General features: G+C 38.2%; 1 protein-coding gene and 1 long non-coding RNA gene across 3 annotated transcripts in view; one reads left to right on the top strand and one right to left on the bottom strand.

Annotated features, from left to right (window-relative positions):
• The window catches only part of MGLL (monoglyceride lipase), a 114,442-nt gene that overhangs the window by 53,786 nt on the left and 37,112 nt on the right, over positions 1–23,544 (top strand). The gene's annotated exons all lie outside the window — the stretch shown is intronic.
• Positions 245–18,699, bottom strand: LOC308662192. Of its 2 annotated transcripts, none has more exons than XR_014025122.1 (5): positions 18,605–18,699; positions 3,737–3,866; positions 3,541–3,609; positions 3,316–3,419; positions 245–2,553 (listed from the first exon to the last, which is right to left on the bottom strand). It is a non-coding gene; the product is annotated as an uncharacterized lncRNA (long non-coding RNA). The 2 variants fall into 2 exon arrangements; XR_014025123.1 differs by lacking the exon at positions 18,605–18,699 and adding an exon at positions 17,900–18,120.

Here is a 23,544-nt window from a genome sequence, read left to right on the forward strand (position 1 = left end):
AATGCTTCCCAGCTATGCCTTTTTCTCACAATATGCAATGTTCCCATGAGGTTTGATAGATCTGCATTATCAAGTTAGGAAGCAGCTGGACCACACAGAACTAAAAAAACAACACCAACACTGAAGTGTCACATAGAGCCTGTGCAGTTAACAATATAATGAATTATCCAAAAACATTCAGGCTTGAAGTACTGAATTACTTAGAGGTATTAGTTCATTATTTTAGGTACGGTACTTAATGAAGAGAATTCACTTATAAATTTCCTGCTGAAATTACAATATCAGGAGAACATTTTTATTCTCTGATCCAACTTGGAGCTACTGGCATATAACCTATTGATAGTTTCTAGGTAAAAATAAGTCTAATCCACATAGAAGGAGTGGGGACCTTCCTGATTTCCACACTAGCAGCAACTAATAAGGCCAGGGGTCAGGAATGATGGGACCAGTAATCTTAGTGACATTTTTGCAGCACATAGTTTCTTCATTCATAGTGGGATCAGTGGACATTGAGGAGAAATGACTTAGGAGGACTCACCCAACATTAACATGTTCGTCAGTTTGGAATAATTTTTCCCAGGTAGTTTTTGTAAAGTTCTGCTTTGGAAGAAGAATGTGGCCACTATTGCAAAGACAGAAGAGAGAGGAAGAAGAAATTTGAACTCTTGAGAAGTTTGTAAAGAAAATGTACAAGCTTTTTTTTTTCTTGGTGCTCCTTGTATGCAGGGATGCTTCAAACTAGGCCTAACATTTTTAAAATTTAAATTAGAATGTGATAATTAAAGTCTGTATCATTTATTTTTCTCACTGTGCTGAAAAAAATGCAGTGTCATCCCTTTTTTCTTGCTTGTTGGAATATACAAATAAAAATGTTTCTAAGGTAAGTTACAGGCTACTGACCTATCTTTTAATCTCATATCAGCCTTTGATTAAATTCCTAAAATGCAAAAAGAAATATATTGTATGGGCTCATTTCATTGGCTAAACAAGTAGTTTATTTTAGAATAGCATGCTTTGTCTTCTTTGGCTGATACCATGAAATGAAGATCTAAATTCTTTTCTAGCATTTTTGATGATAGATTGTCAAGTTAACATAATCATACTCTGTAGGACATAAGCAAAGACAGACAGCTAGTCAAGAAAATAAGCTTTTCTCTGCAGATTATTTATTCTTAAACTTTAAAGACCATAGGATTGGGGATATTAAAACATTGATTCATAATAAATAAAAACTTTGTGTTCTCCAGAGGCTTGCTAAACAATTCATTCCAAGGAACTCCATACAAATATCCTGATTCGGATTTGTCATACTTTGCACTTTGCTCTGCTCCCAGAAAATTTGAAAGGTATAAAGAGTGGAATAGCTAGGCAAGCAGTGCCTTCTGATGCCCTGGGAGTTTTCTGTTTGATGGCACCCTGTGTCTCTCATTCAAGGCCTAGGCAAAACATACAAACCAGAAAGACAATCTTATTTGTTCTCTAGGTAGATAGCATTTTCTTTTGTTAACTCTCATTTCATCCTGAGAGATCAGCATTTATAACTCATCTTTCTTTTTTTTAAAAAGGGAGGGGGAAGTGGATTCCAAAAAGGTAGGAAACAAGTAGGAATGGAGTTTTGGACCTAGAGTCATAGGGCCAAGTTGAAGTGGTCCCTGTGAGGTCTGAATTCAAGCAAGTCATCATCTGGCCATTATAAGTGAGCTAGCCTATAAAGAACTGGAAATAATAGTACTATAATTTGTCCATGGCAGTAATGCAAGAGTCATGATCATAATTGCACAACATACCAAGGAGAAATAAAATTTACTTGACTCATTCGCTCTTCTCCTTTCCTTCCTTTCATCCTTTTGCAAGGAAATGTCTGGATTGAAAGCTGATCCCTTTGAGAAAGTATAAAAATACCAAAGAAAGAAGCTGGAGGTGAGGGAAGGGAGGGATTATTCCTTTTTTGAAGCCCAGTCCTGTCAGAACTAATTCTTAGCCCAAGCGATGGCATATTCTGAAAGAAAGTGTCACCTGAAGGAAGTTCAGAGCTGTTGTTTGAAGAGGAGAAGCAGCAATACCCTGATCTCTTGGGACAGTCTTTGTTGTTCATTGATTTCATCTTTCCAATAGCTTCTGTTTCAAGGCTGGCCTGTTTCAACAGCAGCAGTGAGAGAAAGAAATGACAGAATGTTAGGTCTGGCTGGGCTCCTTGTGTTTTTTATAATTATTGTGCTCTCATGCATGCATCTAAAGGCAAGAGTCCAAGGATTGTTTTGTGAGGTAAACTATCCACCCAGCAGCTGTTAGTTGGCCAGTCTTCCTCTTGTTTCACTGGCTTTTTCAAGGGAGTAGCTTGAAGATATAGTACCAGACATCAACCAATGAGAAAGGCAAGCATGCATTGTTCTGTTCCTAGGTTGCCAGAGCCAACAGTCAGTTGAAACAGTCCCTTTAATACAACAAGGGAAGAACCTGTGTTCCACAGCTTATCTGGGAAAAAAATGGCCTCACATGCTTCAAAGTAAGGTTGGCGGTCCAAAGATTGCTACTTCAGACTGAAACAGTGACCTGCAGAAGGCAATAAGGAGAAATATAACAAAGACCATTAGTTGGCATTTTTTAAACAGAAGATTAATAGAAGAAATGTTGTTGACAATCTGATTTTGGAAATGCCACCTCGAAGTTTTGTTAAGCTCTTTAGAAAAATGATCTCGTACCAACCTCCTCTTGCTATCCAATGCAAGCTGCCCATTTGTTTTCTTTTTGTACTGTAGGTGCCATTTCATCACGGCCCAGAGAAGGACAAAGTTAGTAGAAACTATTGCTTTCTTTTCATACACTTGAAACTTGGCTGCCTATTCTGAGGTTCATATTATTCCTGCCTAATTGGTAATTGCACTAATGGCTTTTTTAAAAAAAACAAAACAAAAAGCAAATAGCTATTTGCCAGGCTACTTGGGACCAAAGTATAGGATGCACCAGAGGGCTCTGAGCTGATTGGGCCTCAAGAATCAAAATGATTTTCCTCCAGATTGAAAGGTTCAAGTAGATAGGAAAGATCTGTTGATAATTGAAAGACTTGCATCCCTTTGGCAGCAGAAAATGTAATGGGCCATAATGCTGTAATGTGCAGTTAAGCAGCATTGCCTTTGCATCATTTTCAGTGATAATGTAAGGCAGATGTTTTTATAATATGGAGATAAATTAGTAAATTAGGTAAATCAGTGTTCCTAAAAAATTAATTATGATCACATTAGAGACTTGGTGTAGCATAATGGTTGCATCAGTGTTACATTATGATGGGAGAGCCAGATATAAATCCATCTTTACCTTCGAAGATCAGAGTATAACTGTGCTAGTCATTCTCACTCAGCTCAATCTATCCTACTGAGTTGTTGTGGAAAAAGTAGGGAGAAATATGCTACCTTGAGTTCCTGGAGGAAAGTCAAAATATAAACAACTGAATATGCAAATTAAGCCAAACAGTACTTCACTTTCAGTTTCAGAAATGGTGAATATGTGAATATAGCACCTAATTGCCACTTCTTATAGTACCTGCTTCTTATCTTGTGATCATGCAATAGCTGTGGAGGGCCACTTGTATCCTAGGAATATGGCTTTGTTCTATTTGAAAATGAAAGGTAGTCCTTATTTAGCAATCTCAGTTGGGACTGACAACTCGGTCAAAAAGTGAAGTCACTAATTGAAAGTACAACTGTCCTTATGAACAGCTTTCTTTTGCTTTACAGACCTGCAAAAATTGTGACTGCAAGGATTGGTCACAAAGTTCATTCTTCATCACCACTGTAACTGCAAACTGTTGTCACCAAACGAGGCAGTCAGTAAATAAGGGCTATCAGCTTCATATGGTTGGTGTGCCCCTGTTGTGAAAATGTAGGAAAAATAAAACAAAATGTGAAAGTGCCCACATACTTTGTTCGATAGAGATTTGTCAGTCAAATTCCTGCTTTAAACATATTTTTGGTTTCCTAATGCTGCCTTCATTTCTGTCTGTTATAACTCATTGAAGTTGAAACAAATAAACGTCTACAACTAAAGATATTAGGAAGGCTGCCTCAAAGTTACACTTGTTGAGACAAGCATATAATTTTCAACCAAATAAAGATTTTTTTGTCAGATAATTAGGTTTTGAAAAATGCTTAATTAAAGGGGCCACTTACCTTGTTATATAGTGCGTGCATTATGTATTATTTTGGATAGCAAATTGAATTTTTTCATCCAGTTTCATTAGATACCATTTAAATGCATAGGACTTGAAAAGGACTTATCCATGACATTTGTTGCTGTTATTATTGTCATTATCTCCATTGAAGGATAGAATATAAATCAAGCAAATAAATATATATTGTCATTCTTACATGTAGGCACATTGCCTTCATTCTTTTCAATGTAGTTCACAAAATAGAAAAAAAAATACTAATGTTTTGATTAGCTTTATTGAGATCTCTTAAACCAGAATAAAAGCTTTGCAGGAGAAGACTGCCTACAATGAAGATTCTGATTTATACTCTTTCTTTAGTCCCAGGCTGTTGTAAGATAAATATCAGTGCAATCAAGCGAAGAGAAAGAGAAAAAAAAACTACTAAAATTGCATAAAATGTTAGAATATAAACTAGATGGCAAATTCATAAATATTTAAAACATAATAGAGCAGGTGACAAGCAAGGTTGTCTGAGGAATGGGTATTATCATCATGCAACCATATCAGTCTCTCTCTTTGATCCCCACCGTAAATGAGAAGGTATGCAAGTAAGATATTGGCTGCTAGGAGGATAGAAGTCATGGTGCCTTTCCTTATTTTTCAGTTGTAGTAGGGGAGATAATGGATCCTGCTCTTGATATCTCTGAATTCTGCTTTTTAAATCAGAAATTATGGTTACATCCAGTGGTGGGATTCAGCCAGTTTGCACCACTTCACACCAAGTTCCATGAAAAATAATGCATGTGTGGAGAAATTGCACAAAAATTAGTATATATTTTGGTTACATTAAAAAAACATCCCCTAAAAGTTAGGGTTATCCACAGTGCGTTTCAGTCTAGTAAGCATAATGAGATAGTATCCCGGGGGGGGGGGGAGTCTTGTTACCTTTCATGAAAAAACAATACAGGTAATCCTCAATTTATTACCACAAAGAGGCATAGAATTTTGGTCATACGTCATTGTGGTCATAAGTCAAGTCACCACCTGACTGGATTCAATTTAATGATTGTTTTTACAATGGTTGTTATACAAGTCACCTTGGTCATTAAATGAATTGTTATAAGTCTAAATCCAGCTTATCCAAATTGTGGTCTTTGCAATCACAAATTCAAACCAGTTGCCAAGTGCCCAAAATGTAATCATGTGGCCATGGGGCTGGTGCACAGTCATAACTTTGAGGACAGGTTGTAAGTAACTTTTTTGAGTCCATCATAATTTTGAACAGTTGTTAAGCAACTGGTCGTAAATTGAAGATTATGCATACGGTATATAACTCTAAATGTTTATTGGCATTATCCTGTTCTCATGATGTATGAATCTGAAATGTCACTAAACAGAGAACATTAAAGTTGTATTTTCAAATAGTCCAAAGAAGCTTTTTGTTTTATACCAAAGGTAAGCTAACATGCATTAGAAATGCAAACAAAATTCCTTTAACTTTAAAGCAGAAGAAGGTGGTTGCAGATAAAGGGTGGGATTGCTAAATGATAACAGATTGTAAGGCAAGATAAACTAAAAAGAAGTTACAGCTTAGCTTTGTTGCTAAACTTAACTCTAACTTAAAATTGCTGGTATCAGGTCATTACATTTTAATAATGGATGATCTGGCAGCTGGTATAAACAGAGCATCCTGGGATCCATTTATTCCAAGGCCTGACTACTTGACAAAAGACTTCAGGATTAAGTCACTGAAATGATTGTTTTCAACTATTAGCATGAAGAAGGTAATCTGTACTAGAGCAGATAGATTATTAGAGGGTCTGATGTAAATGAAGACTAAAGTATTTGAGGAAGAACATTGTGTGTTTTGTTTCTTACAAGGAACATGAGAAATAAATCAAACTTCCTGCTTCCCGCATAACACCTAACAGATATTCAGGTTTGTTCAGCCATGCGCACTGGTGGAAGCAGCCAAGCGAAAAGCATCACACTGTTTATTCATGATGTTCTAAGATGGCGGCGCCTGGAATGGCTGCGGCTGCATTGGCTCTTGAAGGTGAATAGTTTTGGGAGGGATAGTAAGGGCTATAGGCCACATGATCAGGAAGATTTTAATGTGTTTGAGCAACATGGTGGAACTAAGGTAACATACGACCGACAATCTTTGCTGGCCTGGCGAGTTTCTAGTTGTTTTGGAACTGCTGGTGAGACCGTTAAAAGTCGTTGGCGCTGTTTGAATTTGTTCTACCAGCAGCAAGATCTGACTGCTGGCCTAGTGATGGATTGTATTGCAAATCAGGGCTGTTTCCAGAGGAGGCAGAGGAGGAGAGGACCTGGAGCTTATGGAGCGAAGGAACTGGATGAGGCTGTCGGCAGGCCCAGAGGAAGAGAGAGAGGCTTTTGGAGGAGTTGGTGGCGGCGGCAGTGTGCTTCAGGGGTGAAAAGAAGCAAGGCCTCTTTAAGGAAAAGGTGGAAGAGTCAGGATCAGAAAAAGGAAAGAAGGCGAGGTTGTCAGAATACAAGCTAACTTGAGGGCTAATCCACAGGGAGCCCCATTTCCATCTGTCCTGTTTGCCATTGTTCACTCCCTAGAGACTAAAATGGACAATGTGAAATTTGAGCGGGCCCTGAACAAGGAGTATATATCGGAGGTGGTGACCCTTTGAGAGCTGTACGCAACGAAATTTCATTTTGATGTATGCCGATTGGTGTACATTCAAAGTGACAATACAGTTGTCATCATTATAACACTTTCCTGTAATTTTACATCTTCAGGAAAAGTGAATTTGAAAGCTAAGTATATACAGCCTGTATGTGTGCTTGGAAATTACCTCCATAGTTAAACTTTAAAATGATGGAAATTAAATGAAGCATATTGTATCAAGACTATGATGTATCTTTTTTTGAAAAACATAATGCTGTAGTTTCAGGGAAGTTGGGTTTTTGTCTTTCCTGTTCATGAAGATCTTCTTTTCCATAGCAACATAGCAGCTCTTTTATTTATATATCAGGAATTCCTGATTTGAAAGGTTTCTTGTTGGTGGTTGCATGACGTCTGTTGGAATGCATCCTTTTAGCATAGGAAAAGCTCTGGCTTTGTCAAAAAAAAAAGGAAATTAAGACTGCTACTGCATTCCCTGGATGTGAGCCCATTTTCTTCACTGAGGAAATTACTGCTGAATAGGTATACTTTGCTGAAAGGGTACAAGAATCAGATTATTTACAAAGGCACAAGCACAATTATAATGTATGTTTATTGAGCTGTGGGTGTTTCTGATTTAGTTCCAAAGAGATGCTTCAGAACAGCAGGTGCATAAACAGAACACCTGCCTACAGCTCCTTAAAGCAGCAGTGCCACACAACTTTGTGATCCCAGTAGATTAGAAGGCACAGCTGCAGCCAGGTATTAAGTTCATGCCCCCAGCATATTTTTTGGAATCAAAATCTAAGTGCTGGATAGCCCTAATGCCTGATTGATCAATTCCTCTATGTGTATCTGTTACAGTGTGCAAAACAAATGTAACAGAACATAATGGCTTACCATGATACTTTTACACCCTGAATATAGTGGTTTATTGTGACCCACTATCCTCTTAAGACAGGCGACACCAAATCACATTAATTAGATAAACTGATTTTCACTATAAAGGTAAAGGTTACCCGCACATGCATGCTAGTCGTTTCCAACTCTAGGGGCTGGTGCTCATCTCCGTTTCAAAGCCGAAGAGCCAGCGCTTGACCGAGGACGTCTCCGTGGTCATGTGGCCGGCATGACTAGACGCCAAAGGCGCACGGAACGCTGTTACCTTCCCACCGTAGTGGTCCCTATTTTTCTACTTGCATTTTTATGTGCTTTCTAACTGCTAGGTTCACTATAGGTAAAGGTAAAAGTTCCCCTGCACATGCATGCTAGTTGTTTCCGACTCTAGGAGCTGGTGCTCATCTCCGTTTCAAAGCCGAAGAGCCACGCTTGTCCGTGGTCATGTGGCTGGCATGACTAGACGCCAAAGGCGCACAGAACGCTGTTACCTTCCCACCGTAGTGGTCCCTATTTTTCTACTTGCATTTTTACGTGTTTTTGAACTGCTAGGTTGGCAGAAGCTGGGACGGGTAACAGGCGCTCACTCTGTTACGCGGCACTCGGGATTCGACCCGCCAAACTGCCGACCATCTGGTCGACAAGCTCAGCGTCCTAACCCACTGAGCCACTGCGTTCACTATACTTATTGCAAAATAAAACATGAAACTGAAAACTGGTAGGTCTGGTTATAAACCTTTTACTGATAACGTTTAAGTAGTTCTCATTGTGAATTAAATTTGCGCGAAGAAGGATATTTCTATTAACAGTTAATGAAAGGCAGACTCTGCTGCTATCAAGTGGTTGTCTGCATTTTTGTATAGACCCCTGCTTGTAACATGATGGGATGAAGAATGGGATGAGAACCAACCTAGAATGAAGGAGAAATTTCCTCACAGTTAGAACAATGAATCAGTGGAATGACTTGCCCCAAGAAATTGTGAATGCTCCAACACTGGAGGTTTTTAAGAAGAGATTGGACAACCACTTATCTGAAATGGTACAAGGTTTCCTGCTTGAGCAGGGGGTTGGACTAGATGACCTCCAAGGTCCCTTCCAACTCTGTTATTCTGTTAAACATCCATTGTGCACACACATTTCGCTTTGATTGAGTTAAATATTAGTACACTTTGTTCCTGTAAGTAAAGACAAAGAGGCTAAGATATTTCATGCTTGAATTATTATTTTTAAAATGTTAGACCAAATTGATAATATACTGCTCAAAAAAAGGGAACACTTAAACAACACAATGTACTGTATTTAATAGTATGATGTCTTATCTTCTGTTCCCTTTATTTTTTTTTTTGAGCAGTATAGTTGGAGAAAAAAAAACAGCAAGCTAATATAATGATGCTGTTCATTCAGTCCTGTCAGATTTTTGGCAATTCTGTAGACCTGGTCTCTTAACATTGTCTTTTCCAGTAAGCTTGATCATGTAACATGGCCAAAATAAGTCACATGATAAGAATTTTGTGATTTTTGCCTTCCAGTGATACGTCTGGTTTTATATGTTCCAGTTGTTACTTGTTTGTCACCTTTGTTGTCCTGGGAATACTCAGGAGCCTTCTTCAGTGCTACAGCTCAAACAAATTGATTTTCCTCCATGGTCCAACTTTCACAGCCATGGGTAGAAACATGACTAATCAGCATTTAGTTGCCAGGCTGATGTCCTTGCTTTTCCATACTCGATTCCTGCTCATTGTTGCTGTGATGCTTTATTTCTGGACTCCATCCCCTCCCTGTTTTTAGATCAGTCTGTGATCCCAGGAAAGTAAATTCTTGCTATACATCTGATCTCTTCACTGTCAATTGTTATTTTTATATTTTTAAAATACAAAACATTGGAAAATGAAGCTCCAGCTGGAGTTTTTATTAGAAGACAAGAAAGTAACTGGATAATGCACAGGTACATGACTTAATTCACAAAGGAAAATGGCTGCACTGTTGTGATGAAAGGAATCAACAAACAGGTTTCCCAGTATCTGGATCAACAGACAGAGTCAGCCCACACAGATATCACAGAAATCTGAAATAATTATAAGGTGCCCCAGCAGCACACTTTTAGCTTGCATAAAAGAGCTGTGCTCTCTCATACTGCCTCTTTGTACTGATTTACATTCAGGTTGCACAACATTTTCCTGCCCAAAGGACTGACTGTTGCTCTTCATATTCCCATACTGCACACTAAAAAATTAAAGGGTAGGGCAAAGTAAAAAGCTAAATGTTACTTCATTTACTTTTAAGATTAATTAAAGCAGAGATTAGGTAATTTAATGATTAGTTTCTAGCCCTGTGTGTTACAACTTTCCTTTTCAATCCACTTGCAAATCAACCTGTAGAAGTCCTTGAGAGCTCAAACTGTACCTCTCTGCCTTATTCTTTTCTTTTCCCTTTGCTTATTATGATCAGTCTAAGCCTTCAGAGATCAGAAACTGAAGAGAATCAACAGAATGAGCCTCAGCCTGTCCCTGGGGAATTAACAGAAGACAGTGCCCCTGAGAAAAGACAGAGGTGTAGGCTAAGTCTGCTGATTTAGAGCCTGAATTAGGTAAAATCCCAAGATTGCAACACATCACAAATTACAAAGAAAAAGCAAAGAAAGTCAAGCTCTCTACTTGAAAAAAAAAAGGATTCGGAAGACTTTAGTCGTTCTAATAGAACTACATAAAAGAGGTGGCAATTATTCCTGGCTCTTTGTGGTAAAAACTGTTCCGATTTCCTGTCTGTAATATTCTTTGTATGCTGTTGTTGGATTACTTGAAACCTTAAATTATTCTCAGATCTTGCGTCTTTTTCTATGCAGAAAGCTTTGAGACTGCAGGATGCTTAGGATAACTTTGGTGGAAGATTTACATTTATCGTAAATATTTTTAAGCTCATTATCAAAAACACTGCGTGTGTGTGTGAATGCTTTTGCATGTGTAAGAACAGTGCTTTCATCTATCGTCAGACTTCCGTTTAAGGATTAAGTCTCTCTAAGGTTTGTAGTTCTAAACACACACTTAATTTCAAGTTAATATTAAATAGTTCCGGGAATAACCAAAGTCCTGTTTCTCTCTTTATTTCTATTTTCCTGCTTTCTTCTTTTTCCATGTTTTTTTCTGTACTGAATTATAAGTTGTAAGCGTTTCTTGCAATTGGTAAAGCACAGTGCACATTTAATAATAATAATCAACTTGGCATTGATTCTCTAGTCTAAAGAAGAAATTCTGTTTCTCATTAAGCTCCTAATAGTATTTAATATAATAAGTGGTGATGAGGAATGTGATGGGAAATATTCTTACCACAACAGCATCATACTTTAGGAGGAAAATACTATAAGGCCTGACTCCAAAACTAGATAGGCCAAGCTATTAATGAAATTTGATATAATTTTGTTTTAACTTAAAGAAATTCATTACACCATTACTCCCCATTCTTAGAGGTCTTTGTCACATTAAGAACTGGATTTGTTTGCAACATTTACAAAGGCTTTGGAAACTATGCTTGAGGCTTGAAAGGGATCTCATTAATTTTAAAGCCTTGGATTATATACCAATGCCTTATAGGCAATTGGGCATAGTATCTATCTAAGAATTGCAATAAAGAATAAATAAATTGTAATAAAGATGCTTTTGACTTTTGTTTGCCTTCTAACCACTCTTGCCCTTTGGAACCGAACCCTCAAGAAAAAAATAGCAAGTGACTTCTGTAGGCAGTCACTTCTTTGTTTGACCCTTTTCTGCTGCCAGTGTGACTGCATTGCTTCAATGTGAAGAAGAGTAAATAGCTTATTCTCTTGAAATCCCCTTCTCTCCAATCCTTCTCCTCCATAGAAATGGGGGAGGAAAAGGGGAAAAAAACAGGTCAAGCATAGGAAAGCTGACTGTAATGGCAATTGTGTGATTGAAGGATAGTGTAATGATTGTAAATAGGCCATAAAGTTATTTTTTCAGCACTGTCATGACTTAGAACAGTTGCTGAATGAATGATTAATAAGTGAGGAGTACGAGTAATGGGCTTGAGTTTTAAACCTAAAGCAAAGCAAAAAAAAAGTAAAATATGTTTAAAAGATGCTGTTGTATAAGGAGACAATAGAAATTTATCATTGAAATCTTATATTTCCATACTTCAGACTGTCTGACTATATTCAATATACTGAATTCATTATAATACTACTACTAATTATGTAGTTGTGACAAAAGGAATGTTTTGAATGCATTATTTGCCCTGAAAATAATGTAGACTATCAAGGGCAGCACACAAATAATTAAAATCAAGTCTGTTACAGTTTTTTCTCAAAGACAACTCTAGAATTACTTTCAAGATACTAGCAGAAATTAGATTATTTTGAAATAAAAAGGGAGAATTCTGTGGATCAGGGGCCCAGGGTTTTTTAAAAAATATTCATGCTTTGTTTCTCCATATAAACTAAATGTAAAAGAATTCTTAAATGAGCCGTTGCAGTAAACCTCCTCCTTGCAGCATAACTAATTCTAAAGAAAGTGCAGTCAATTCAATTTGAAAAAAGGACTTTTATACAGAGGGAACAAAACCCTGATAAAGAACAGGAAATAGGTAGAGATTTTGAAAAGAACTGAAAATGTTTTCCAATCAAATAAGCAGCTGTTTGAGTTTGAATAGTGTCTCTGTGTTGAAAAGCACAGTCATATGGATTATGACACTAAAGCAGGTGGTGTGCTAATCAACAGGTAACAAAGTAATGTGGTTTTGTGCTTCAGCTTGAAAAAAAAAACTGGCCATAGGGGTTTCTTTTACAAGTTGTTATTCTGTGCAATCTGAAGCTACTGTAGTCATCAAAAGCATATGCTATAATGTGTAGTTTATGATGTGGCATGGTCTTTTGGTATTCTTAAAAGCACTGAGTTATTAAAGATAAATATAATAGTTCTCTTTCCTTTTTTTGCCTCGGGTGGGTAGAAGTTTTAATGTTGTAAGAAAACATTTCCTTTTCTAAAGGTGTTCCTTTTTTCTTTCTCTTCTTCCACTGACAGTGTGCTAGGTTAAAAATAATGGGCACATGAATCTAAGTGTCATCTTATTAAACATGAGACATATCATAAAAAAATTACTTGTGTGAAGTTAAATTTCTAACAATGCCCATGTTGGTCACCTTAAAGCTATAAAAATGTCTTCAATCAGTTAAATTGTCACACTAACCAGCATATAAAATTAGTAATATAAATCCTAACTGTACTTTCTCATTTCCTAATTAAATTTAAAAATTAGTAGCTAATCTAGCTAAAGGTGGTAAGAATGTTTGTTCTTTAGAGGACTTGGGAGATACTTTCGTGAAATTTATTAGTTATAAAAAGAAGGTAGATGAAATGTAGCCCATAACCCCATGTGCATATATGTAGCTTTAAAAGAATAAAGACACCCTCACCATCTTCCCCCAAGTATTCTGGTATTTCTGATATATCTAAGAACCCTCAGTTGTGTTAAATGACTATATATATATATATATATATATATATATATATATATATATATATATATATATATATATATATATATATATATATATATATATATATATATATATATATATATATATATATATATATATATATATATAGGGACGCGGTGGCTCAGTGGGTTAGGACGCTGAGCTTGTCGATCGGAAGGTCGGCAGTTTGGCGGGTCGAATCCCGAGTGCCGCGTAGCAGAGTGAGCGCCTGTTACTCGTCCCAGCTTCTGCCCACCTAGCAGTTCGAAAGCACGTAAAAATGCAAGTAGAAAAATAGGGACCACTACGGTGGGAAGGTAACAGCGTTCCGTGCGCCTTTGGCGTCTAGTCATGCCGGCCACATGACCACGGAGATGTCCTCGGACAAGCGCTGGCTCTTCGGCTATGAAACGGAGATGAGCACCGGCCCCTAGAGTCGGAAACGACTAGCACACATGTGCGGGGGAACCTTTACCTTTACCTTTACCTATATATATATATATATATATATATATATATATATATATATATATATATATATTTGTTTTCGTAGATTCTCGCGGGTGTCTGTATGTGTAGATCTAGAGTCTCGGGTTTCTTCCCGCGTTCCTTTCATCTTCAGAAAGTTGTGGCGACGTTTCGACGAAATCCCATCCGTCATCATCAGGCCGGAGTGTTCCTCCTGCTGCTTCCAGGAGCAATGCGTGGTCTGGCTGTTCCTTTCCTTCCAACTGCCGGTGGGGCTGTGTTCTGACTGGGTGGAGGCGTGGCTGCTTTCTGATTGGGTGGGGGTGTCCTCCGATTGGGTGGAGGCGTGGTTGTCTTCTGATTGAGTGGAGGCGTGGCTGTCTTCTGATTGGGTGGATGCGTGGTTGTCTTCTGATTGGTTGGAGGCGTGGCTGTCTTCTGATTGGGTGGGGTATGTTCTGAATGGGTGGGGTTTTTTGTTGTGTTGTAATATCCTGAGTGTTGTGATTTGGTATCCTGAGGAGTGGGCTGTGTAGTGGCCTCCAGAGCTTTGGTTTGGCTCCGAGTTCGAGGACCTGCTATGTATCTCTGGTATGGGTCAGTCAGGTTCGTGTGTGCGTTCTTCTGCTTGGGTGATGGCACTTTTGCTTGACTTGTTCTGTCTTCTGTGTGGGAGAGTTTTTGTTCTGGGTGTGGATGAGTCTTGCTGGGGCAGGAGTTTCCTTATTCATTGGTGCTTCACTATATTCTTGGAAATAAGATCCCAAGAGGATGCCCCGGACACACATTCTTTCTAGTTATGGAACAGCAGCCTATTTGTTTTTCCTGCCTGAAAATGCTTTTGGTTATAAATGCCCCAGCTCCTACCTTGACTACAAATTGTCTTGGTAGCTTTCTTGGCAGTTTATTCATACACCTGCTTGCTTCAGCCCTGATCTAGTTCTTCATCTCCAGCCCTGCTTGTTATCACATCACATTTCTGATCCATCAAAATATCTTGTGCAACTACTCTATATTTTTCTTATCAGTAAATATTTGAAGAAAGGAGACTTTAGTTCAGGAGCTGTAGCCTATAGTAAGGTAAACCTGGAGAGGGCTTTCCCCCCAAATACTGGAGATCTTAGTATTGTTCAAAATTAGAGGACTTTTGTCTCTCCAGATGTCACTGAATTACATGTCCCAACATCTTTTGCTCTTAATCAAGCTAACTGACTACTGGGAATTATAATTCTTCAGCATCCATAGAACAAAAGCTCTCTCTAATGTCACTAAGAGCCTGAATTGATATGAGACAATTTCTAGAATGACTCATTATGTATTTAATTTTTAAAATAATATGCAACATTAACACAAACCTAACATACCACTTTGTTCAGCCATATCTCTACCAGCGGTCCAACATAAAATATAACTGCAAATCTTGCTAAAAAACAAAACAAAACCTGGGATCAAATACTCTTGTCAAGTCATCATTATAGTACCTTCAGAAAATCAAGGACCTAAGCAGAACAGAATGAAGTTATAGTTTCACTTGATGTCACAAGACTCTTCACATCCATAGACCTGGAATTATCAATAGAATCCATTACAGCATTACTACAGAATGTACCTATCCTAACAAAATAAACTAAGATTGAAATTCCCGGATTCATGGAATTCATTGACCTTTGCCCCACCACCTAATTTCAGTTCAAAGGACAAATGTTAATCACACATAGAATTACCACTCTCAGGATTCAAATCCAAAACTGATGTAACATCTAGAAGCAGCAATACCTATCAAGTGCTTTACTACCAAACCCACAACCCAACTGCTTACAAGACAAACTGTATAAAAACATTATTCAGATGAACACTCCGCAGTAATCCGAAAGATTAAAAAGAGGAAACAGACCATTTATGCAACATTTTCAACACAACAGATAGCCATGCAATTTCATCAGAAATGCTTGATTTCACAATCCATTGCAACACAACCAGTGTAACCAGGTTGAATCTAGTCTGGTGGCTAAGTTTGGAAGAGTTTAGTGTTTGAGACATTAGAGTCTACTGTCTAATTAAGTTTGGGAGAGTCTGGTAGTAATGTTTGAGAGCCAGTTTGGTCTAGCGGTTAAAGCACAGGCTAGAAAACAGGAGACCATGAGTTCAAGTCTCCCCTTAGCCATTAAAGTCAGTTGGATATCCTTGAGCCACTTCCTCTCTCTCAGCCCAAATCACCAAATCCAAAAATGCTAAGGAATTCCAGGAAGTTTGCATTTAGACAAATTGCCCATTGATAAATTCCATTTATATACAATTTAAAAAATAAAATCCAAGGCCTAGAAAGTCCCAAACATGCATTTCAAAAGACAACTGGACTTCCTTAGGTTTTTTTTCCCCTTTTAGATGATTAGCTTCTCATTTAAGAAGCTTCTTCAGTTCTGATTGAATAGTGGAGAATGGGAAGATTCATATTATTTGGTTGCTAGCACTCTGAAGATGCGGCATTAGCTCTCTAAGAATTGTTGAGGCCACTTGGGGGACTATCTGTACCTTCAGGGTCACCTGAATCAGAGTGCAAATGGATGTGGAACCCTCTTGGAACTGCTGATAGGACAGTGTTATAGGTAAGAGGAAGGTGACATCATATCCCTCTCCCTTTTTTGAGAGAGGTCTGTTCAACTTCAACATAAAAGGTAAAGGTTCCCCCGCACATGCGTGCTAGTCGTTTCCGACTCTAGGGGCCGGTGCTCATCTCCGTTTCAAAGCCGAAAAGCTAGCGCTTGTCTGAGGACATCTCCGTGGTCATGTGGCCGGCATGACTAGACGCCAAAGGCACACAGAACGCTGTTACCTTCCCACCGTAGTGGTCCCTATTTTTCTACTTGCATTTTTACGTGCTTTCGAACTGCTAGGTTGGCAGAAGCTGGGACGTGTAACAGGCACTCACTCTGTTACGTGGCACTCGGGATTCGACCCGCCAAACTGCTGACCTACATAGATAGCCTCTTTTACCCCTCTTTCAAACGAGTGATCCTCTCTTAGTTTTAAAACTAGATCTGGATGAGACTATGGTTTCTTATGATGTGACTTCACTCTTTACCTGCATTCCAACAACTGAAGCCGTCATGGTAAGGAAGAAACGATTGCCACAAGACAGCGCATGAGGTGACAGAATTAACCTCAGCCCAGACCACCTATGTGCCATGCTGGACCTCTGCTTCAAATGTAAAGACAAAAACACAGCAATGCCCTGAGTTCACCTGTGTCCCCCATTATGGCCAATCTCTACATGGAAGAGGTAGAAACCAAAGCCCTAAACTTCACAAGAATTCCACTCACTCACTGGTATAGGTATGTAGTCGATAACTTGGGTCAAGATCAAAACACAGGAAGTGGAAGACTTCTCCAAATATATCAACTTGGTGAATGGATACATCAAATTCACATGGGAAGATGTTAAGCAAAACAGTCTGGCCTTTCTGGACTATACAGTACACATTAAGGAAGACAGAAGCCTTAACGTTGAAGTTTACAGAAAACCCATACACACAGAACAATATTTACATTTTCATATTCACCTCTGACTGGAGCACAAAATGGGAGTAATCAGAACCCTAAACCACCAGGCTGAAGCTTTGCCTATCAGCAAAGAGGGATAAGAAAAAGAACTAAAACATATCAAGGAAGCCATCAGAACTTGTGGCCATGCCAACTGGGCCTTCACCAAATCCAAAAAATGACTCGGGAGCTCCTCCATAACAGACAAAGAAGAGAACAAAAAAACGAAGCAACCTCATTCCATATGTTGCAGGAATATCTGAAAAGTTCAGGAGGAACAACATACATCCACTCTTTCAACCCAAGAATACACTAAGGCAGAAAAGCTTGTCCACCCCAAGGATATAACACACATACACAAACTAAGTAATGTGGTATATACAGTACAGCACAGTGAGGCATGTGCAGATCTGTACATTGGAGGAACAGAATAACAACTTCACAAATGCATGGCACAGCATAGGAGAAGAAACCCATCAGGACAAGATGCATCAGTCCATTTGCATTTGAAAAAAAAGGTCACTCTTTTGAAGACAACAAAGTCCACATTCTGGACAGAGAACCAGTGGTTTGAGAGAAGGGTAAAAGAGGCCATCTATGTTAAAATTGAACAGCCTTCTCTCAACACAACCAAAAAGGTTCCAGACAGATTTGCACTCTGATTCAGAGTGCTAGTCATCAGACGACTGCAAAGAACATAAATCCTTCCAATCCTCACCATTCAGTCAGAACTGAAGAAGTTTCTTGGATGAGAAGCAAAACATCTTCAAGGAAAAAGCAAAGTCCAATTGCCTTTTGAAAAGCACTTTTGGGACAATCATGATCTGGATGACTGAGACTCTCCATAGACAAAGCCTGGGAAGGAGACCTGCAGCCTAGAATTCATCCTCTTTAGCAGCCCACTTCCAGGTAACCAATCAGGAAAGAAACACCTAAATGATGCCACAACCCCACCAAGACTGGTAGAGCAAGCTGGTGTGTATAAAAGTCAGCACTCACTTTCCCTCGCATTGATATTACTTAGCCTGGTAATAAAAAACCCTGCAAGAAAACCATCAAGCTCAAAGAGTGCCAAGGACTGTACCCAACTCTTATCTTTCATTATCACTGATACTGCTTACTGGGGAAAAAATGGTTTGGTTTTGTATTTTTTAGTTCAGATTTAATGTTTTATTGAGAAGAAAATTACCAGCATGAAGAGTGAAACTAGTGTTATTTAGATATTTCATTGGGTAGTCTATTGGTACAAACAGATAGGTTAAGAAAAATATCATTTAGAATAATATGACTGACACCTCAAATCTGAATTTGGATCTCCAAAAGAACAGAAACATGAAAAGGAAAACTTTTCTTCCCAATCATATCCTCTGCCATCAGAGATCATTTTGTTGAGCACTGGCAGAAAATCATGCAACAGACTTACCATATCCAGAGTTTTCTGCTTCACAGAAATAAGGCAGAAATAATTTTAGCTTAGAAAATTGTTTCTTTCTTCTCTCTCTCTCTCTCTCTCTCTCTCTCCCTTTTTCCCTTAAGATAACAAAACAATAATCTGTTGTGCAAGCTAGTCTAAAAATATCTCTGCTCTTCAAAAATATGTACTGAGAGGGAGGAGATTCTTTTCTGAGAATTACATTCTGGTTTGAGGAAAGAAACATAATCATGTGAACAGTGACAAGAACTAGATATCGATCATACCAGAAACAAAAATATTGCGTATTCTAATATAAAGACATTTGCAGTTTAAAAAATAACTCTGATCCATATTTCATTAAAAATAAAAGACAAAAATCCATCAAGCTGCAAGTAAAAGCCACCTTGTCCTTGCTTCCAACAATATAACTATAGTGTGGAGGCTGTCGTTGATATGTGGATGTAATTCAGTGTTGTTGTTAGCTGCAAAGTCGTGTCCGACCCATCACAACCCCATGGACAACGTTCCTCCAGGCCTTCCTGTCCTCTACCATCTTCTAGAGTCCATTTAAGCTCACGCCTACTGTGTTTCAGTACTGAGACATAAATGTGAGTTAAACATACAGGCTGAGAACAGAATCTAACAGATTCTAGTGAATTTTTACAAGAATCTTAGCCTTGGTTGGCAACTGGAAATCAATGTGAGATTACTTTCTTAGAGTTGCTACAAGCAGAGGGCTTATAAAAGCAAGCTTGGTTCCTTCATGCGTGGAGATGGTTAGGAGACATTCAGTTTATATATTCTTCCACTGATAATTCCGTGCTGTTGTGGAATTTAGCAGCCGTGGAAAGTGTGCTGTTTTGATCCAGTCTCTGCAAGTATTCCCATTGCTCAAAGGTGGAAGTCAGCCATACAGATTGTACAATTGTGAACTTACAGAAATTCCAACATATCAAATAAACTGGCAGAGTACAGTGGGCAATAAAGTGCATAATTCAGAGAGATAGCAGTATAAGGAAACTCTAATAGTAAGAGTTTTCCATGCAATTACTGAGACAGACAATTAGCTCCTTTTGCTAGATTAGGCATGGGATGCTTTAATCCAGTAATGATTCCTTTAGGGAATCCTGTAGTCCAAAAGGGCGGGCTCAGTTGGCTAAATGGTCCTTTCCAAATCTATGATTTTGTGAGGCACAAAAAATTGAAATGCTACATGCACTAATTAATACATCATTAAATAATAGTTATGTATACATTGCCATCCACATAAGAAGCCTTTGAAAGCATCTATTGCCTATGCTGCTCTGTGTCAGTGGACGCCTCAGGTAGGCTTACTTCTGCAGAGATCAGGTCAGTCTCCCTTGTGTAAAAACTAATTATTATTTTTTTATTTTTTTATTTTAATCCCATTTATATCCCGCCCTTCTCTGAAGACTCAGTGCGGCTTACAATTTAAAGCACAAATCAATGTGCTTAGCAGTAGCCTTCATTCTATGTATATGCCTGCTTATTAGGGCTTTCGCGCCCCCCCCCAAGCGGCATTATTACAAACTCAGCTTATTGCCCCCAACAATCTGGGTCCTCATTTTACCTACCTCGGAAGGATGGAAGGCTGAGTCAACCTTGAGCCACATTATCCCCATTTTACGTTAGCTCTCCCCAGCAAAAGATGAAATTTAGGTAATGGAATTCTTTAAGGATGCAAGCTAAATTACTAGTGCCAGCTTGAGTGGATTCTTGGCATCTGGTATATCCGTTCATAGAGCTTAGTATGGATGTGTGTATTTTTTTAATGATAGGCATGTTTCCTTTTTTACATACACAGCCTTCAGCATTTGTTAGACTGGAAAGCAGTAGATAAAACTTTAAAAAAAAGAAAAGATTTTTTAAGGTCTCCAACTTCAGTGTTTAACAGATTGATAAACACATGTGTCCTTGTGTTTGTTTCTATTTGGCATGCATCCTGGGTTCTGTAAGAGTGATATTGGGTTTAGATGTTCAGAGGAATTGAAACCTCGACTTTCTTCAGGTCATGGGAATATGCCCCATCTTCGACACTTAATCCAGCTTGGATTCGACAATTGAAGTAGTCATGTTGCTACTAAGTAGTTACATTACCGTGTGTTTTGTTTGTACAATCTCACCTACAAGCTACGCTCCTCCCATAAAAATTCTTTCTTGATTTTGAATCTCTCTGCTTGGAATTTTGCAATTGGTTAGAGCAATTTCTGAGCCAAAATATTTAAAAACTGTGAGTAGGTTTCCTTCCCCCCCCCCTTTTTGTGAACTTCAGTTAAGCTTAATTCACCATCATTGTGTATGTCTTCCTAATAGTCAATTTTAACATGCTCCTAAGGAATCACTAAACTCTCTTGTTTATCCAAACCATTCATTAACCAAATACTTTGAATGGTTCCCAGGTCATCAGAAAGAAAGGTTACACTTCCCATATGCATTTTACTCCTCTATTTAAATTTGACATAAACATTTACAGTATATGACAAAAGATATAGGGCAGAAGAGCTTGTTTTCTGCCTAATAGATTGGACTGAAGTTTTATTTATTGAATTTAAATAATAATAATAATAATAATAATAATAATAATAATAATAATAATAATAATAATAATAATAATAATAATAATAATAATCCCTTCTTACCCTTATAGGTGGCATAGGTCTTCCTCAGTTTCAGGTCCTTGGAGGTCATCTAGTCCAACCCCCTGCTCAGGCAGGAAACCCTATGTCATTTCAGGCAAATGGCTGTCCAGTCTCCTCTTAAAAACTTCCAGTGTTGGAGCATTCACCGCTTCTGGAGGCAGGTTGTTCCACTGGTTAATTGTTCTAACTGTCAGGAAGTTTCTCCTTAGTTCCAGGTTGCTTCTCTCCTTGACTAGTTTCCATCCGTTGCTTCTTGTTCTGCTTTCAGGTGCTTTGGAGAATAGCTTGACTCCCTCTTCTTTGTGGCAGCCCCTGAGATACTGGAACACTGCTATCATGTCACCCCTCACCCTTCTCTTCTTTAAACTACACATACCCAATTCCAGCAACTGTTCCCTATATGTTTTATCCTCCAATTCCCCAATCATCTTTGTTGCCCTTCTCTGTACCCTTTCTAGAGTCTCAACATCTTTTTTACATTGTGGTGACCAAAACTGGATGCAGTATTCCAGGTGTGGCCTTACCAAGGCATTGTAAAGTGGTATTAGTACTTCACCCGATCTTGATTCTATCCCTCTGTTAATGCAGCCTAGCACTGTGTTGGCTTTTTTGGCAGCTACAGCACACTGCTGGCTCATATTGAAGTGACCTAGGACTAGTGGACCTAGGACTCCGAGACCCCTCTCACAGTTACTACTATTGAGCAAGATACTATTTACTGCCCAATTCATGGTTCAGGCAGCTCTGAGCGGATTTCTGGTTTGTAGTTTTCCTTTAGTTGTAGTCTAGATGTTCCTTTCCTCTTCAAACAATTTTGACTTGGTAGAATCCATTTTTTAGTTTATTCATATATTGTTACAACTGCTATTATTACTAACAACCTTCCGCAGCAATTTATTTGCGTTGGAAAATAATGAAAATAACATGTTCTCTGTATCTGTGGTCTGGATAATGATTAAAATTATATAGTGAATATATGCATGAGAAGAATCCTACTTGATGGTATCAAAATTGCACATAGTTCACTATGCTTTCAGACACCCCCAAGACTGCATCTGCATGCAAAGGTATACTACCTATTAGAATAGGAATAGAACAGAACAGAACAGAATAGAATAGAATAGAAGCTGTAAGGGACCTTGAAGGTCTTCTAGCCCTGCTCAAGCAGGAGAACCTATACCATCTCAGACAAGTGACTGTCCAGCCTCTTCTTAAAAACCTCCAGTGATGAAGCACCCATGATTTCTGGAGGCAAGCTGCTCCACTGGTTAACTGTACTCACTGTTAGGAAGTTCTGAACATGGACATTATTTGTTGTTATTAGTTGTGAAGTCATGTCCGACCCATCCCGACCCCATGGACATTATACAGAAGTCTTATTTCCATTCTCTGTGAATTTGTCCAATTTCTGTGCGTTAACTTTTTTAGAATTGACATTCTTTGATAGAATTGTTTATTATTAAATGTTTGCAGCCTCCCCTCATTTTATGTAATTTTCTGTATGATAATTCCATTATATTAAATCAGAAGTGATGTTTGAACTCTTTACCGCTTAGAATAAAACTTTCCATCTGTGAAGGACCAAGAGTGGCCGTTCTAGAAGATGAATCTCTGAAAGTCCTCAAGTTCATACACTATGGTAATTTAGGAGGGCAACCTCAAGAGTGAAGAAGGGGAAATTACACAAACTGATATTTATCTTAGAATGTTTTCACTATAGCTTTAATCTCAATTTTTTGCAATTATGATCAGAAATATTTCCAGAGGCTTCAGGAAAGGAATTTGGGGGGTATATGTAATTCTAATAATGACTAAGGAAAATATATCTTCTTATTAGACTCTGTTGATGCCATGAATTGCCTTATTTGTGAATTTTATCTACTAAGAAATGCATTGTGGAGATCTTGATTAATTGACTGACTATTAGTGATTCAGAAATTCTTGCCTTTTTTGGTTGAACTTTCAGACCTTCCTAACTGTACAGTTAACATAACTTCAGCTAGCAAGCTCATGTCTTAGTGAATTCACTCACTTGTTCAACTCTGTCTAAATTGAGCTATTTAATCCATCTCCATTTTCTGCATTATAACTCTACAGTATATATTATAGTAAAAAATTGTCAGTATATCTATATTAACTTGATTTGTCCAGTCTCGTGGCATCATTCAAAATAAATGAAAAGGCCAAGGTTAAAGTTTTCAATTATTTCACACAGAGAGAAAAATTGCCCTAGAACCTCCACTAAAATGTATTCACATTCTCCTTCAAGAAAATTGAGCAAATGAGATT

The sequence above is a fragment of the Vipera berus genome, assembly GCF_964194415.1.
Source record: "Vipera berus genome assembly, chromosome: 2".
NCBI classification, from domain to species: Eukaryota; Metazoa; Chordata; class Lepidosauria; order Squamata; family Viperidae; genus Vipera; species Vipera berus.